This window comes from Schistocerca cancellata, chromosome 6 (genome assembly GCF_023864275.1).
Source record: "Schistocerca cancellata isolate TAMUIC-IGC-003103 chromosome 6, iqSchCanc2.1, whole genome shotgun sequence".
NCBI classification, from domain to species: Eukaryota; Metazoa; Arthropoda; class Insecta; order Orthoptera; family Acrididae; genus Schistocerca; species Schistocerca cancellata.
The window spans coordinates 249,855,796-249,873,654 of record NC_064631.1 but is presented as its reverse complement, the minus strand read 5'-3'; positions in this window follow the sequence as shown (position 1 = coordinate 249,873,654).

Genomic DNA, 17,859 nt, shown 5'->3' with positions numbered 1-17,859 from the left:
TGATCACGTGTCTCATTTCGAAGTTTCCTTTTGTCCATATTCGGTCAATCATATCGCCAATGCTGTAAGATTCTAGAGGTACATCTTCCATTTTCTCCTTCAATGTTTCAAGTAGATTTTCCAAAGCGCTGCTGTAGGGTAGCATCAGGTCCATTGGTCTTCAGTGAGGAAGGGTTACCTCGCCAGTAGGTATGCAAGTCGCGATCGTGTTGTTTACGACACTCCCATTCTTTATTTATATAGGTGGCCTTCACTCTATCTAGTGTCGTTAGGTTTTTCACTGTAAAATATGGTCCGATAATTTCTATGAAATACGTCAGTATTGGGAAGATTTTGGCTCTGAATGCTGCAATTGCTGTCTCTAGGTTAAGGGAGCTGATATATTGTGATTCGTGGATTGCCATTACTGCTTCCATTGCTTTCTCTGATACGTTTTGTGAAACATTTTGCAGTTGTTAATACTGTGACATCTAGGTACTTAAGTCTGGTACGATCTTCTGTTTTCATTTCATTATATTTATTATCATCCTTTACATCATTTACACGATATAGGAATTGTCATAATACTGCCCAGAATATGCACAGCAGAATATTACAAATTTCTATCAAACACATAAAATTAACATTACGTTGATGATTAAAACATTGAATTAATGGGTTCTTTTTTTACATGCTCTTTCAACATCTACCACATGTGATGGATTTATATATATTTTGTATATTTTGGGAAACATATATTACACATAATTTAGAGTTAAAAGAGTATAAAAGAGACATAGAATTGACAATGAGAACAATATGATATTGACAATACACCTATCAGTTAGTGATTTAAGGATTCAAAATATTCCTCTATGCTATTAAAATATTTGTTTATCAGAAACTTTTTTTAATTCTGACTTAAATTTTCCTTCATCCTCTGTTCCCCTGATGCAGAGTGGCAGAGCATTATAAAGCTTTATTCCATAGTGGCTCATATAGTTTTGAGTTTTTGTTTTTCTTGTTCTTTCTACATGCAGATTCTTAGAGACACATGTATTGTAGTCATGAAGATCTGAATTTACACGTAAACTACTCAAGTGTGTGCTTGTATGCAGTATGCTTTTTAATATCTACAAAGATTGTACTGTAAGTATGTTTAGCTGCATGAACAAGGGCTTGGAGTGTGTTTGTGGAGAGCTGTGTGTAATAATTCTAGTGGCCCTTTTCTGTAATTTAAAAACATCTCTCAAGCGACATTTAGTTGCACCCCAGAATGTTACTCCATAGGATATAATAGAATCGAAATGAGTCATATACACTAATCTTGTACATTCTGCACTGCAAATTCTAGAAATTATCATCAGTGCAAAACATGCTGAACTGAGTTTTTTGGATATGTATGCGACATGGTCTTTTCAGCTCAAGTGCTGATCAATGTGTACATGCCCAAAAATTTTGTAGACCAGACTTTCTCTATTTCATGGGCACTCAATGATAAATAGTGATCATCCTTCTCATTTACTATAGTGCACTGTATGTAATTTGTTTTATCTAAGTTGAGTGACAACGTATTAGCGTAAAACCACTGTTGCACACTCTGCAGAACCTTTTCAGCTGTAATGAATAAGGATTTGCTGTCATCACTTATAATTATGCTTGTATAATCTGCAAATAACATAATTTTTGATGATCTGTTCGGCCTTTCAATGTCATTTATATAGATTAGGAATAATAGGGGGCCAAGAACACTACACTGATGGACACGTACTGCCACTTTCTTAGCATCAGATACCCATTTTATTTTTTGCTTATTCTGAGATCGGCGAGTACCACAACCTGAGTTCTATCGTGGAGATAGGATTCAAACCATTTTCTCCCAATTCCTCTGGTGCCTAATTCCTCCAGTTTGTCAAGGAGAATTTGGTGATCTACTGTATCGAAGGCCTTGGAAAGATCTAGGTTTATTCCTACCACACATTTGTTATTGTCTAAAGTTCTAATAATTTCTTCCGTATAGGCCTGTATAGCTGTTTCTGTGCAGCGGCTTGTATGAAAACCATGTTTATTACAATTTAGAAGATTGAAGGTGTCAATGTAGCTTTTGAGTCTAATTTTCATCGGTTTTTCAAAAATTTTTGATAAAGATGGAAGGAAGGATACAAGACTATAGTTTCCTACCTTTTCTCTCCCATATGAAGATCTCAGCTGGTGTAGGTGCTCTTTGTCCATTTCCGAGTACCATCATTTCTGTTTCCACCACATTTATTTCGAAGTGATGTTCGACACACCAATCTTACATATCGTTTATCACGTCTTGAAACTTTGTAGTGTCCTTTATGCATATTACAGTATTGTCTGTATATAATAAAAGTAATTTTATTGTCACTCAGCCATTACAGCAATAGATAATGTCAGGCATATAATACAATATAACTGCTAATTCAAAGAAAACAAGCAGAATGTCATTATATTACATTTGAAATAATCATTTATGTCATCTAGTCATTCAAACAATTTTTTCAGGTAGCTCTTGTACATATTGTGGAATCTAATTAAATAATTTGTGCCCCATCAGTTCATAGCTGTTACGTGACTTTGACAGTCTGTGGTAAGGAGTACAAATTCATCTGCTCTTTCTTGTGTTGTAGAAATGTATATTTACTCTACGTTTTGCTTTTGGTAACTTCTTTTTTGTGTGGAGTAAAACATAGTAAATATATAGGGTTATAACAGTTACGATTTTTTGTTCACAGAATAATGGTTTACAGTGTGCTTTGTATGGAGAAACAGTTATTATCCTAATGGTTTTCTTTTGTTGTATTAGGATGTCACACACTGATCTCGAGTTACCCCCTATAATAATACCAAATGTTAGGATGCTTTGGAAAAATTCAATATACGACATTCTAACATAATTTTGAGGTACACAGTCCATAAGTTTCTGTAGCAAATACATCACTCTACACAATTTATCACTAATGTATTGTACATGTTGAGTCCAGGATAATTTTTTATGTATATTCACCCCTAAAAACTTAACACAACTAGGATCATCTGATGGAGGCTTGTCTTTTAGACTAAAAACCATCTGCTGCGTTTTGTTATCATTCAGTAGGAAGCCAATCATATGTGATCAGAGGAAAATCCTTCTGACTGGCAGCCAAGGCTTTAACAAGCCTGCCTCAAAGAGATCATCACATGCTTGTGCAGAGCTTTTTGTGTTGATGTGTTCAGTCTCGTAGTATTCTCGTAGAAGATCAGCCTTTTAAAGGAACTGTATATCTCATACTTGAGATAATTTAATACATCATGGTGTAATTTTATTCCCTTAAGGTGTTTTTCTGTAGAAATGCGTTGCATATATATGTAGCCGGTGGTATCAAAAGTAAAAGCATCTCACTGTCCTTTATGTTACTTTCAAAATGAATAAATTTTTCTTTTCCAGACAAGGATCCAATCTCACGAGCTGATAATTAGGTGTCACATACTATACACATTTGCAACAATAAGACAGGCACATTACATTAGTTAACTTTAGAGGGGAGGTGGTATGGGTCGAAATTAACATGCTATGCTGCTACACATATATTAGTGAAATTAAACTGCATACCAGATTCATAACCTGTGGACACTTTGCGGCCACTCCTACCAATTACACCAACAACAATTCTTCAAATTAGATAGTTACCGGCATTTGTAATGTTTGCGCATTTACTACCTTGTTGTTTAATAACATTGGTACTAATAATCTGCAATGTATTGTCAATCAACAACAACTCTTGTGTTACCAAAATTAATGAGTCAAACTAATTAATTTTTTTTCATTGTATGTGTATCATTAAAATAAGTAACAGAAAACAGGATAGTGATGAGGAAAGTGGTGTCAGGAATAATTACAGACGTCTTCAGTTATCGTTTTGTATCTCTGGTTCTCCAAGAAGTTCAAACCATGAGTGGGATTCAGAAACGTTGGACTCAACTTCATTCATCACAATCGATGTTTTTGGAAATCCTGCAACTGTCATTCGGTAATGAAACGCTGTGATAGCTATGTAGTTCAAACGACATTACTAAAATTTCTAATCGTCACTATCAAATACTTGCATTTGTGTTTGTGTGTTGTGCTGCCTGTCTTTCACTGTAGCTACCTTTTTGTGGTTATAAGATTCTGCACCTTCTCCATCATGCAGAAAAAAGACACACCTGCACCACTACTCATACTGTTTGTAAAAATTTACAGTGTGTGTGTGTGTGTGTGTGTGTGTGTGTGTGTGTGTGTGTGTGTGTGTGTGTGTGTGAGTGTTTCTGCTTAACGTGGTAGCCAGACTATGGTACCTTATCCTCAAAAAGACGACACAATACAGTGGAAGACACACACAACCCACGTACAAACAGCACAAAAAATACTTATGTAAATATTTTCAGTTAACAATGAGAATAAAATCTCGAAACGCTTAGTGATAAATATAAAAAAGTACGTATTCAGTGCACTGTTTCATTACTTAAACCAGAAACATATGTGGAGCGCGAAGACCGTAGTGGCATCAGCTAGCTTTAAGGTGGTCTCACAACGAAACACACGAAACGTGCGTTCGAGTAAACTCGCAAAGTTCTGATGGTCACTACTCATGAAACTGAGCATGCGCAGTACAGACAGTCTGAAAATAGTTGCACTCGGTTGTGATAGGTTTACTTGAACGAATCTACTATCATGGGCTAGCACGGTGGAAACTGGAAATCTGAAATTAGTTTCAAAGGTCAAACATATCACAAACCCTTGACATATGTCAAAACAAGTTCGAAGATTGTTCTGAATGTGTCAGTCTCTCGCATGCCTGTACTAAGCACTAGAGTTGCGCGCTTTTTTCTGTTGTGACTCAATCAGTGTCCGATTTATAAGGCCCTCATAAATGATCAAACTCTTTTGTCGTTCGCTCTTAGGCCCCCGTACACGATCGAACAGTTGGCCACACTTTCCTGTGTCTGAGGAATTAAAGTGTTGTTTGACGTGTTTGCCAAAAATTTTAATTGACAGGTAGTTTTACAAGATGGCGGACTTGTTGGTATCAATGTTTCCCCGTATATGTTTTGTGAAAAATAGTTTTGCTAAATTCATCTCATTGTATTGTGAGTTTCCACAACTATGGAAATATGACTAAGGATAAAAACAAAATAGCACTGACGATTTCCGAAAGAGGTTTTTGCATCTTGTCCAGCCATATATCACGCAGGAAGAGGTTAAGAAGAAAATCAGTATTCGATGTATAACATATAAACAGGAGTGCAATGAAATAAAAAAAAAATAAGTTCACTCGTTCTTCCATGGACGATGAGAGTCGTATGTTACCACAATGTGGTATGGTATTTTACTGAACTGTCATTAGAGGACCAAATACAAGAGGGTAAATTTTCGCATACATATGTCTTTTCTTTTTCAATCTGAGGGCATGTAACTCTAAACAGGTAATTGAAAGTTTACCATTCCTCAAACTGGAGCCTCATTTTATTCTTCTCCTTTAAACACAGTGTTAGTGCTGGAACGAGAATCTATGCCTCTGCTGTTACATATATATTTACCTATAATTTTTCATGCATGCTTTTTCTTCTTGGCAATATGTTTGTTCTGTGTATTGTTGCGTGCTCTTGCACAATAAATGCTTCTTATGTGTTTCTTCAAATTACACTCGCTTTAATTGATGAAGTCAATGTCAAAGCAAAAGAAAACACAACAGGTTATGCGTCCAGCATACCCAGTGTACCCAGTAAATGCAGATTGCTAAAGGTCACGAAACATAATGAAGCTCAGAGATTACAGAGAAACTGAAAGATAGAGAGAATTAAAATATGTGGCAGTTAGCTATCAAAACTTATCTTCACATGAGAAACTACGGGAATGTGTCTCAGGTGAAGTAAAGGATGAGTCAAAAGTATCTGAAAAAATAACATTATCAGTTGATCCAGCAATTTACTTGCACCTTCAAACACAATGACCGCTAAACAAATTGAAACAGGTATATGAAGACCCTGGACACAGTGGAATTATTTTTCTGGCCATACCCCTTACAACTCGACAGAAGAACTGTACATCAGTAGAAGAATATGTATCTAAAATAATTTCCACTTACAATAAGTTAAATAGTTTGAATTTTGAAGAGAAATATGACTGGGTATGGTGCATTTTATTGGCCATTCTGGGTGACTACAAACCAATGATTATAAGTATAGAAAATTCCAGTATACCAACAACTGGAAACTCTCTTAAAATGAAACTTCTGCAAGAAGTGAAGGATGAGCCTTACTATTCCATGAATAGTGATGTGGCTCTTCTAGTGGAAAAGAAAAACAATAGAAATTTTGTGCACAATTCCTCTAAGGAACTGAGTTGCTATAATTGTAATAAGTATGATCATATTGCAGGAAATTATCGAAGCAAAACCAAGGGAAGTAGCAAGTAACTGGAAGGGACTTCAAATTATCGGACATTCTCCACTATAACAGGTAAAGCTATATATAATGACTGGTCTACTGATTATGGTGCTTCAGTACATATGTCTAAATTCCCTTGTGAAATTAATTCATGTACAACGATATTGACTTCACAAATGGTAGTGGCAAATAATGAGAACTTACCCATTGAATTTTTAGAAAGATAACAAATAGTAAAACTGGTGTTCTTTATATGCCAAATTTAAGTACGAATTACTTTCTGTAAGTAACATAGTGGAAAAGGAACATTCTATCACATAGCTGCAAAAGCAAAGCTTTATAACGGTATTTAGAGACTGGACCAACCAGATAATCGTTTCATTAAAGCCAAGTGAGTATCACTATTAAATGATGTGAATTCGTGGCGTAGGAGATTAGGACATTTAAATCCTCACAGGATGGAAGTTTTGCAGAAAGGTATGGCCAGTGGCATTAGTTACAAGTGCACTACTGTTCAAATGTGTGTGAAATCTTATGGGATTAACTGCTAAGGTCATCAGTCCCTAAGCTTACACACTACTTAACCTAAATTATCCGAAGGACAAACACACACACACCCATGCCCGAGGGAGGACTCGAACCTCCGCCGGGACCACCCGCACAGTCCGTGACTGCAGCGCCTTAGACCGCAAGGCTAATCCTGCGCAGCAGTGCACTACGGATTCTCCATTATGATTAGAAGGTAAACAGACAAAATTACCCTTCCAACAGTCTGAGTTAAGAGCACAAGGTATCATTGAATTAATACATTCAGGCTTGTGTGGACTGATGGAAACAACATCGATTGGAGGTGCAAGGTATTTCCTAACGCTAGTAGTTGATTATACGAGGCAGATATTTTTATACATACTACATGACAATAAAAGTACTGCAAGTCATTAAAAATTTTAAAAGTTGGAAAAACAAATTAGTTGTAACATTTGTACATTGCTCACAGACAATGAGAAGAAATATGTGAACCACGAACAAGCAAACTTCTTATAGAAGGAAGGACTAATTCACCAAACAACAGTACCCTACGCACCAGAACGAAATGGAGTAGCAGAAAGGTGTAACGGAACATTAGTAGACAAAGCCAGTTGCTTTTAATCTCGTAAGCTTACCAAACGAATATTGAATATTGGGGGGAGTGGGGGGGGGAGGGGGACAAGCAGTCCCTAGAGCTATTTACCTCATTACTAAATCATCTACAAAATCTTTAAAGGGCATGAAGCCACAAAAAGCATTTGCAGAAGAAAACCAAACTTTGGCATTTAAGAATATTTGACAGTGAGGCTATCATTCATGTATCCAAAGCAACCAGATGTAAATGGGAAAAGAAGAGCACTGAATGCATACTGCCTATGCATATTGCCTATTTCAACCCAATCTACAAAAATTAATAAAAGCGAGAGAAGTGATATTTAAAGAAAATACCATTCATAAGAATTATTTCCACAGTTAAGCAACATAAAACAGAAATAGTTGAATCTCAGCACATTACAGATGAACTCAATCAAAGCAGCTTAGAAAATTCAAATTCATCAGATGCAAATAAAAACTCTCACAGCAAAGTCAAACTCTCACAAGATCATCGAGCATTCCAAAAGCAATAAAAATGAATAATTACGTGACCTACTACTCTACAGAGACAGAGGATTCAGATCCATCATCACTAGAAGAAGCTTTACAAAGAAACCAGTCATACAATTGTTTTCAAACAGTTAAAGAAGAATTGCAGTCACACGCTGAAAATCAGACAAGGAAAAAGGCAATTTTACCTCTAGCTATAAATCAAATAGAAATCAAATGGATTTTTAAGACTAGAAAGAATCTCCACCAACACATTTTCAGTACAAAGCTGGGCTGGTGCTTAAAGAAGCACACAGACAAAGAGTGTAAAGTGTGAAGAGATGTATGCCCCAGTGATCTGCTACAATCTGTCTTTGACTTAGCTAGCAAACTTGGCCTAGACATAGATCACTTAGACGTTGTGACAGGATTCTTGCAAGGTAGTTTGAAAGAGGACATTTATGTAAAAATTACAGAGACTGATTTTAGCACTAGAACTGTTAAGGACAAATGCATCGTGTGGCTTCAAAAAGCACTTGATGGATTAAAACAAGGTAGTCCCAACTGGAATATTAAGCTAAATAAAGCACTCTTAAACTTGAACTTTACAAGAAGATAGCAGGAAAGAACATACTGATTGTTGCAATTTATGTTGATAATATGTTAATTTTTAGCAATAATCAATAAGATAATCTTCAAAAAGAAATCCAAAGAACAACTTAAATTGAAAGAGCTACGAGAACTGTCAAATTTCTTGGGCATAACAATATCAAGAGATCGTAAAAGGGGACTATTATGGATGTATCAGTCTCATTATGTAGAACAAATGTTAACTAAATACAACTTGGAAAATTGCAAGCAGTGTCGAAACTTTGGACGTCAGTCAAGTACTTACACATGATATGAGCCCCAAGACAGCCAAAGAGAGGAAAGTCATGAGAAATATTCATTACAGAAAAACTGTATGTAGTTTGATGTATACACAGCTGGGAACAAGACCTGATCTTGCATATGCAATTGCAGTTAAAGTTGCTTCAACAATGATCCAGGTATGCCTCACTGGCAGGCAGTCAAAATACTCATGAGAGACTTGAAAGGGGTTAAGGACTTCAAGCTACAATTTCCTAAAAAATAAAATCAAGATGTAACAGCATGTAGTGATGCAGATTGGGCAGATAAAGAATACAGGAGGTCACACACTGCTTTTCTGTTTAAATCATAAGGAGCTATTATTTCCTGGAGCAGCAAGAAACAGCCCACAATAGCTTTATCAACTACTGAAACTGGAAACATGGCTTTTGTCTCAGATTGTCAAGAAGAACTCTGGCTACAGAGACCAAAAAAGAAGTCTCCCAATGCCCTGAAAGTGATCACATAAAATTTCATTGCGATAACAAATGTGCAAATGATTATCCAGAACAAGTGGCTGCAGTCTAAGGACAAAACATGTTGATATCAGACATCATTCTGTTAGAGAAAGGTTAGACTGAGCGCAATTCATAGTGGAAGAAATCCTAACTAAGCAAATATTCGCTACTGTGTTAACTAAGTCACTTGCAATAACAAGACATCATCAAATGATTAAGATGTGGACTGATAGTATGATTTTTTGGACATTGATTCTAGTGGGAGTGTTGGTAATGAGAATCCATGCCTCTGCTCTTATATGTGCTCTTTGCTGTTAATTTTCCATGTCTACCATTTATTCTTAATAATATGTTTGGTCTGTATGTTGTGTGCGCTTTTCTGTACAATAAATCACTTCTTGTGTGATTCTTGAAACCGTGGTCACTTTAATTACCTGCTTTAGTTAATGTCAAAGGAGAAAAAGACACAAGAGTTAGAAATGCTTTACCTGCACTTGCAGCCATTCCCACTAGTGTTAATATATAGTGTACACAAAAAGCATCTGCTCCAAAAGTATGGTTAAAATGACAAACTTTGTTGGTATGTGCACAGGCTTGTTTGACACATCTGTGGCTAGAGAACAGCAGATTTGGCAAACATGTGTGCTTTTTAACAAGGGCTTTAACCAATTATTAAACGTTTGATTGTTAATCTGAAGAAAGTTGTTGTAGTCATCAGGTTCTGAGAATGTTTATTGATTATATGGAATCATAGTGACTAGCAGTACAGTGTTCTATATAACTTTCATTTTATTCTTTTAGCAACACAATGACACGGTCACTAGTTTGTGAACATTTTTGATATACATGAGAGTATAAAGCACAATAAATTTGAACCAGGCGAGCAGAGAAGGTAGAACCAAATGGGATGGCTAGGAGCAAAGACTGGCGACCTAGGTGGTGCATTATTAGATCTGAGACCACCCTGGTGGTGGGCAAGCTTTTGTCCACATATATGACTGCATGGCCAAATCTCCAGTCGGAGGGCAATGTGGAGCCAAGTGAATCAGTTGGGGGCAGTTTAAAGGCACATTTGCAGGATGGACATGAATATATCGCAAAAACGTAGATATATGTTCACAATATAAATAAAAAATTACTTAAGATATTAATTAGTATAAGCAGTTGTATCGATTGTGGCGTGCAACCGCTGAAACATTAGAATAATTACGCAGTTCAGTTGTCTTGCTGAGAAGATGGGACCTTTTTTGTTCTGGAAGCCATCCAGATCGGACCCATTTCTGCGATCCCTACAGACAATTATTTGGGACATCGCCATTATTCTATGAGTGTACACTAGGTGTACACAGCAACAGAATTGATGGAAGTGTCTATGTAATTTAATTTAGTATAATCTTTTGTGAATACAGTGATATTATTTAATCTCGTCTTTCATTTATGTTGGAAGCTATTGTGTTGCATGCGGCTGTTTTTAAATAAAATGATCATCTAAGTGCACACTTCAGCAATTATTTTTACAGATTTCATAGCTGATTATATGAGCATATATAAATCAGAAAAGACAAAGAAAAATGCCTCACGAGATAGTGCCTTAAAATTTATTTTAGAAAAAATGCTTCTTGGTATGGAAGGTAAACTAATAATTTTTGTACAATTTTGCCTTGTTCTTCCAAGAAACCGCCACCTCAGTGCCGAGATTATTATTACATCTGGCAGTGAAGTGAAGTATTGTTGACATTTCGAGTTAACTTAAAACAGGAACAAAATAATGAGAACTGGAACTGTCTTTAAAAAAAATTTTACAGCTATCTGATGTGGGTATTCATAAATGAAAGTATACCATTTCGAAGCAATTACTCGGAACTGTCAATTCAAATCCTTCTTCGTCTGGAATCTGTAGCAATAATTCTCATACTATACCACCTTGTTCCTTGTGAAAACCGTTACCTCAGTGTCAAAAATCTTAACATAAATTTTATGTCTGGAAGTGAGGAGATTAGAAAGGTCTTGTTCTGAGTGTACTAAAGAGTTCCTATGGCTGACACTTCGATCTCACTTGAAACAGGACTTTTTTGCACAATGTACATGATGCTTGGCGTTAAATAAATTAGCTTTTAGCTGTCTGATTATGAGTAGTCATTCACAGAAGGTGGACTGTTTCAAAGCATATAACGAGAACTGACAGTCAACTCAACGCATTAACGATATGAGGGTAAGTACAGGTCTTTAATCGATAAACAGACGTCTAAGACTCCCCAAGACGGCGGACTGCTACCTCCACTGGCTTCAACTGACAGCTGTGCCCAGCATACAAAACGCAATCTCACCTGTATTTTAGTCAGGGATGTAAAAACAGAAGGGAGGTGGCATTACATCACAAACGTAAAACCGATGTCCATCATCTTAACAAGCACAAAACATTAAGGCCCCCATAAATGATCAAACATGTCTGACAAAATCGCTATAATCCAGTCACAGATTTGCCAAGCAAGCCTGTACACGTTCAAACAATATTTGTCAGTTTATCCTCACTTTGATGCAGGCTCTATTCATGTTCGTGTGTATTTTGAGCATATTGAGTACGGCCAGAAATGCAGACAAAGCAGACCTGGGATTGACTTTGGCACTGTGTTTATGGAAGAAGAAGAAAATGAGACTGCGGTCATTGGGATGGCTTAAAATGACAGATTCACCCACGAAAATACGCTAAAGGACCTACTACTTCCTGAACCAGATGATTATATCAACTTTCTTTGAATTGACAATGAAACTTTTTAAAACTTATAAAGTCCCTCCTAAAAGTGCCAACTTTCCTGGCAAGTTCGCTCTTGTCTAGGCATGATAGGTCAAACAATCCCATACACGTTCTAAGAAAGCTTGTAATTTTAACCTTACTTTTGTGTATGCTATGTTATGGCACTAGTGGGAATGGCTACCTATGCAGATAAAGCATTCCTAACATTGCCTTTGGCACTGTGTTTAAAGAAGAAAAAAACAAGATGGTGGACTAGGATATGATTTAAAATGAGAAATATGCGACTGCACACTGTTAATGGAAACGTTTCACTCAGGTGAAACATTTAATAACTTGTTTAGCATTACCTCAGCCTCACACTGAAAAAGAAGACACAAGTATGCGAAAATTTATTCTCTTCTACTTGGACCTCTAATGACAGGTCATTAAACTATCACAGCATGGGAATGTATAGCGAATATCGTCTGTGGAAGAAACAGAGAACATCGATTTCTTTTATCTCATTCCACTCCACCTGTTAGTCACTGTATGCCTAAAATACTGATATTGTTCATAACCTCTTCATGCGTAATATGTGTTGTTGTTGTGGTCCTCAGTCCAGAGACTGGTTTGATGCAGCTCTCCATTCTACTCTATCCTGTACAAGCTTCTTCATCTCCCACTACCTACTGCTACCTACATCCTTCTGAATCTGTTTAGTGTATTCTTCTCTTGGTCGAATTTTACCCTCCACACTGCCATCCAATACTAAATTGGTGATCCCTTGATGCCTCAGAATATGTCCTACCTACCTATCCCTTCTTCTAGCCAAGTTGTGCCACAAATTTCTCTACTCCCTAGTTCTATTCAATACTTCCTAATTAGTTATGTGATCTACCCATCTAATCTTCGGCATTCTTCTGTAGCAGCACATTTCAAAAGCTTCTATTCTCTTCTTGTCCAAACTATTTATCGTCCACGTTTCACTTTCATACATGGCTACACTCCATACAAATACTTTCAGAAACGACTTGACTTCCTCACACTTAAATCTATACTCGATATTAACAAATTTCTCCTCTTCAGAAACGCTTTCCTTGCCATTGTCAGTCTACATTTTATATCCTCCGACCATCATCATTTATTCTGCTCCACAAATAGCAAAACTCATTTGCTACTTTAAGCGCCTCATTTCCTAATCTAATTCCTTCAGCGTCACCCGATTTAATTCGACTCATTCCATTATCCTCGTTTTGCTTTCGTTGATGTTCATCATATATCTTCATTTCAAGATACTGCCCATTCCGTTCAGCTGCTCTTCCAGGTCCTTTGCTGTCTCTGACAGAATTACAATGTCATCGGCGAACCTCAATGTTTTATTTCTTCTCCATGGATTTTAATGCCTACTCCACATTTTTCTTTTGTTTCCTTTACTGCTTGCTCAATATACAGATTGAATAACGTTGGGGATAGGCTACAATCCTGTCTCACTCCCTTCCCAACCACTGCTTCCCTTTCATGCCCCTCCACTCTTATAACTGCCATCTGGTTTCTGTACAAATTGTAAACAGCCTTTCACTCCCTGTATTTTACCCCTGTCACCTATAGAATTTGAAAGAGAGGATTCCAGTCAACATTGTCAAAAGCTTTCTCTAAGTCTACAAATGCTAGAAACGTAGGTTTGCCTTTCCTTAATCTATTTTCTAAGATAAGTCGTAGCTTCAGTATTGCCTCACGTGTTCCAATATTTCTACAGAATCCAAACTAACCTTCCACAACGTCACCTTCTACCAGTTCTTCCATTCGTCTGTAAAGAATTCGCGTTAGTTGCAGCAGTGACTTATTAAACTGATTGTTCGGTAATTTTCACATCTGTCAACACCTGCTTTCTTTGGGACTGGAATTATTATATTCTTCTTGAAGTCTGAGGGTATTTTGCCTGTCTCATACATCTTGCTCACCAGATGGTAGAGTTTTGTCAGGGCTGGCTCTTCCAAGGCTATCAGTAGTACTAATGGAATGTTGTCTACTCCTGGGGCCTTGTTTGGACTTGGGTCTTCACACAGAATCAGATCTCCCATTTCATCTTCATCTACATCCTCTTCCATTTCCATAATATTGTCCTCAAGAACATCACCCTTGTATCGACCTTCTATATACTCCTTCCACCTTTCTGCTTTCCCTTCTTTGTTTAGAACAGGGTTTCCATCTGAGCTCTTGATATTCATGCAAGTGGTTCTCTTTCTCCAAAGGTCACTTTAATTTTCCTGTAGGCAGTATCTATCTTACACCTAGTGATATGCGCCTCTACATCCTTACATTTGTCCTCTAGCCATCCCTGCTTAGCTTCCTGTCGATCTCATTTTTGAGACGTTTGTATTCCCTTTTTGCCTACTTCATTTTCTGCATTTTTGTATTTTCTCCTTTCATCAATTAATTTAAGTATCTCGTCTGTTACCCAAGGATTTCTATTAGCCCTCGCCTTTTTACCTACTTGATCCTCTGCTGCCCCCACTATTTCATCTCTCAAAGCTACCCATTCTTTTTCTACTGTATTTCTTTCCCCCACTCTTGTCAATCGTTCCCTAATGCTCTCCCTGAAACTCTCTACAACCTCTGGTTCTGTCAGTTTATTCAGGTCCCATCTTCTCAAATTCCCAACTTTTTGGAGTTTCTTTAGTTTTAATCTACAGTTCATAACCAATAGATTGTGGTCAGAGTCCACATCTGTCCCTGGAAATGCCTTACAATTTAAAACCTGGATCATAAATCTCTGTCTGACCATTATATAACCTGTTTGAAACCTGTCAGTATCTCCATGCTTCTTCCATGTATACAACCTTCTTTTATGATTCTTGAACCAAGTGTTAGCTATGATTAAGTTATGCTCTGTGCAAAATTCTACCAGGTGGCTTCCTCTTTCATTCCTCACCCCCATTCCATATTCACCTACTACGTTTCCTTCTCTTCCTTTTCCTACTATCGGATTCCAGTCACCCATGACTATTAAATTTTCGTCTCCCTTCACTATCTCAATAATTTATTTTATCTCATTATACATTTTATCGATATCATCGTCACCTGCGGAGCTAGTTGGCATATAAACTTGTACTACAGTGGTAGTCGTGGGCTTCCTATCTATCTTGGCTACAATAATGCGTTCACTGTGCTGTTTGTAGTAGCTTACCCACATTCCTATTTTTTTATTCATTTTTAAACCTACTCTTACATTACCCCTATATTGTTTTTGTATTTATGACCCGGTATTCACCTGACCAGCAATCTTGTTCCTCCTGCCACCGAACTTAACTAATTCCAACTATTTCTAACTTTAACCTACCCATTTCCCTTTTTACATTTTCTAACATACCTGCCCGATTAAAGGATCTGACATTCCACACTCCAACCTGTAGAATGCCAGTTTTGTTTCTCCTGATAACAATGTCCTCCTGAGTAGTCCCCGCCCGGAGATCCAAATGTGCTACTATTTTACCTCCAGAACATGTTACCGAGGAAGACGCCACCATCATTTACCCATACAGTAAAACTGTTTGCCCTCGGGAAAAATTATGGCTGTAGTTTCCCCTTGCTTTCAGCCGTTTGCATTACCAGCACAGCAAGGCCGTTTAGGTTAGTGTTACAAGGCCAGATCATTCAATCATCCAGACTATTGCCCCTGAAACTACTGAAAAGGTTGCTGCCCCTCTTCAGGAACTACGTATTTGTCTGGCCTCTCAACAGAAACCCCTCTGTTGTGGTTGCACCTACGGTATGGCTATCTGTATCGCTGAGACATGCAAGCTTCCCACCAACGGTAAGGTCCATGATTCATGGGGGAAGATGCGTAATATATGGCAGGGAAACATGTAGTATGTCCAACATTTTGGTAACTGTCAGTGCTATTTCGTCTCTATACTTGCTCGTAGTTATCATAGCAGCGGAAACTCACGATATATTGACAGAAATCGTAATAAAACAATTTTTCACTAAACATATACGGCGGAGCGTCAACATAAACAACGTCCGCCATCTTGGCAAACTTTCTGGCAATCAAAATTTCTCTCAAATACATATACACGACCTATGTTTGACAAACACCTCAAATTGGACCGTACACGATCAAATATTTGGCAAGCACAGTTATGTTTGACAAAATGTTTGATAGTTTACGGGAGCCTTTAGGTTCACCGCATTCATATCACTGCTGTGACACTTCCCTGTGACGTCACTTAACTGTGTCGTATTACTAGAGTAAATACCCATTCAATAACAGAAAATGTCCGGAATTGCTGTAAGCTCTACAATTTTTAGTATTTAAAACAGTTGTTGCGCGCACAAGATAGAAATAATGAACAAGAATCAGTCGTAAACAGTAGTCTCCTAATGTTTCGAGCTATTTAAAATGTTGGAAGGCCCCACCCACTCTGGCTTCAAAAACAGCATGTTGCGTTAAGTCTGTAGCGCAACTCTTTTCTTTTTTTTACCTCCATGATTCTAACCTCCTTTTTTTCACGGTGACGTTGATTAAGGAACTGTATCGTTGTCTGCTAACATCGGAAATCAATCGATTTTCGCAGTGCTCACTAATGATATAAATATAGATTTTGTACCTTTGTGTCTTACTAACCTTTATTGTTTTACTCAGTTTTTATACACATTGTAAATGTTCCATGACGACATGGATATTTTTTCCATTGAGTATTCTGCCATAAGCGAAGCCAGGTATCTGAAAGCTAAAAACGATTTGGTTTGGAGATGAAAAAAGCAACAGTCTTACACCAAAACACAAGCTTGCAAACGATTATAAATTTTCTTAAGCGTAAATAATTTAGTCAAATTTGTCTATTCACAAAGGACTGCGTTTTCACTCAAGGAGACTGAGAAAAAGATCATAAGTAAAAATGCTATTGAGCAGTTTGTCACCTACCAAAACAGAAACCATCTGAAGTCAGATTTCCAATTTTGTGAATTAGATAGTATGACTGCAGCAAATTTGCACTTCTTTGTGTGTGTGTGTGTGTGTCTACAAACATCAGAAACTGAAACTAATGTTGGTACAGAGCCCATTACAGGAGATTATAAGGTGTCAGTGCTTGCCATGAGATACGATGGAAACAAGGGAAGGTGTGTTAGCTATTTGTGTTACAGCCAATAAGAGAGCAGAAGGCAGACGACGTATTTTGAAGTACAGTTGCCAATCGTAGTGACACGTCCCTATATGTAAGGGGTTTTGGCTCTTTTATTGCAAAACATAGGGGCGTAGGTAGGGATTTCCGATTCCTCTGTAAAACTTAGAGACTTTTTGTCGAAGAAAGAAAAATTATAAAATAAAAAATTAGAAAGAAAAAGTTGCCAAACTGTACGAATTTCAAACATTTGAAACATCTGTCACCACCGCGTTTGGATTGGCCTGTGAGTCTATGGATGAAACGAGGTGCAGAAAGAAAGTAATTTATTTGGGAATGCACAGAACAAGACGATCATTTTCAAATGCAGTACTTACTTGTAACGAACATTGTAAATTAAACTAAAATAGTAGCAATACAACGCAATGATTAGAATAAAAATGGCCACTATTGAGTCAACCCTGATACTAGGAAGCATCTTGAATAAAAGAAAATCAACACACAGTGTTCCAAATGGGGTTGACATGCAACGACAGAAACTAGGAGCCAATCAGGCAACTGTTACCGCTTCTACTGTAATCTCTGCACCTTTGTTACTTCCTCAATTATATTC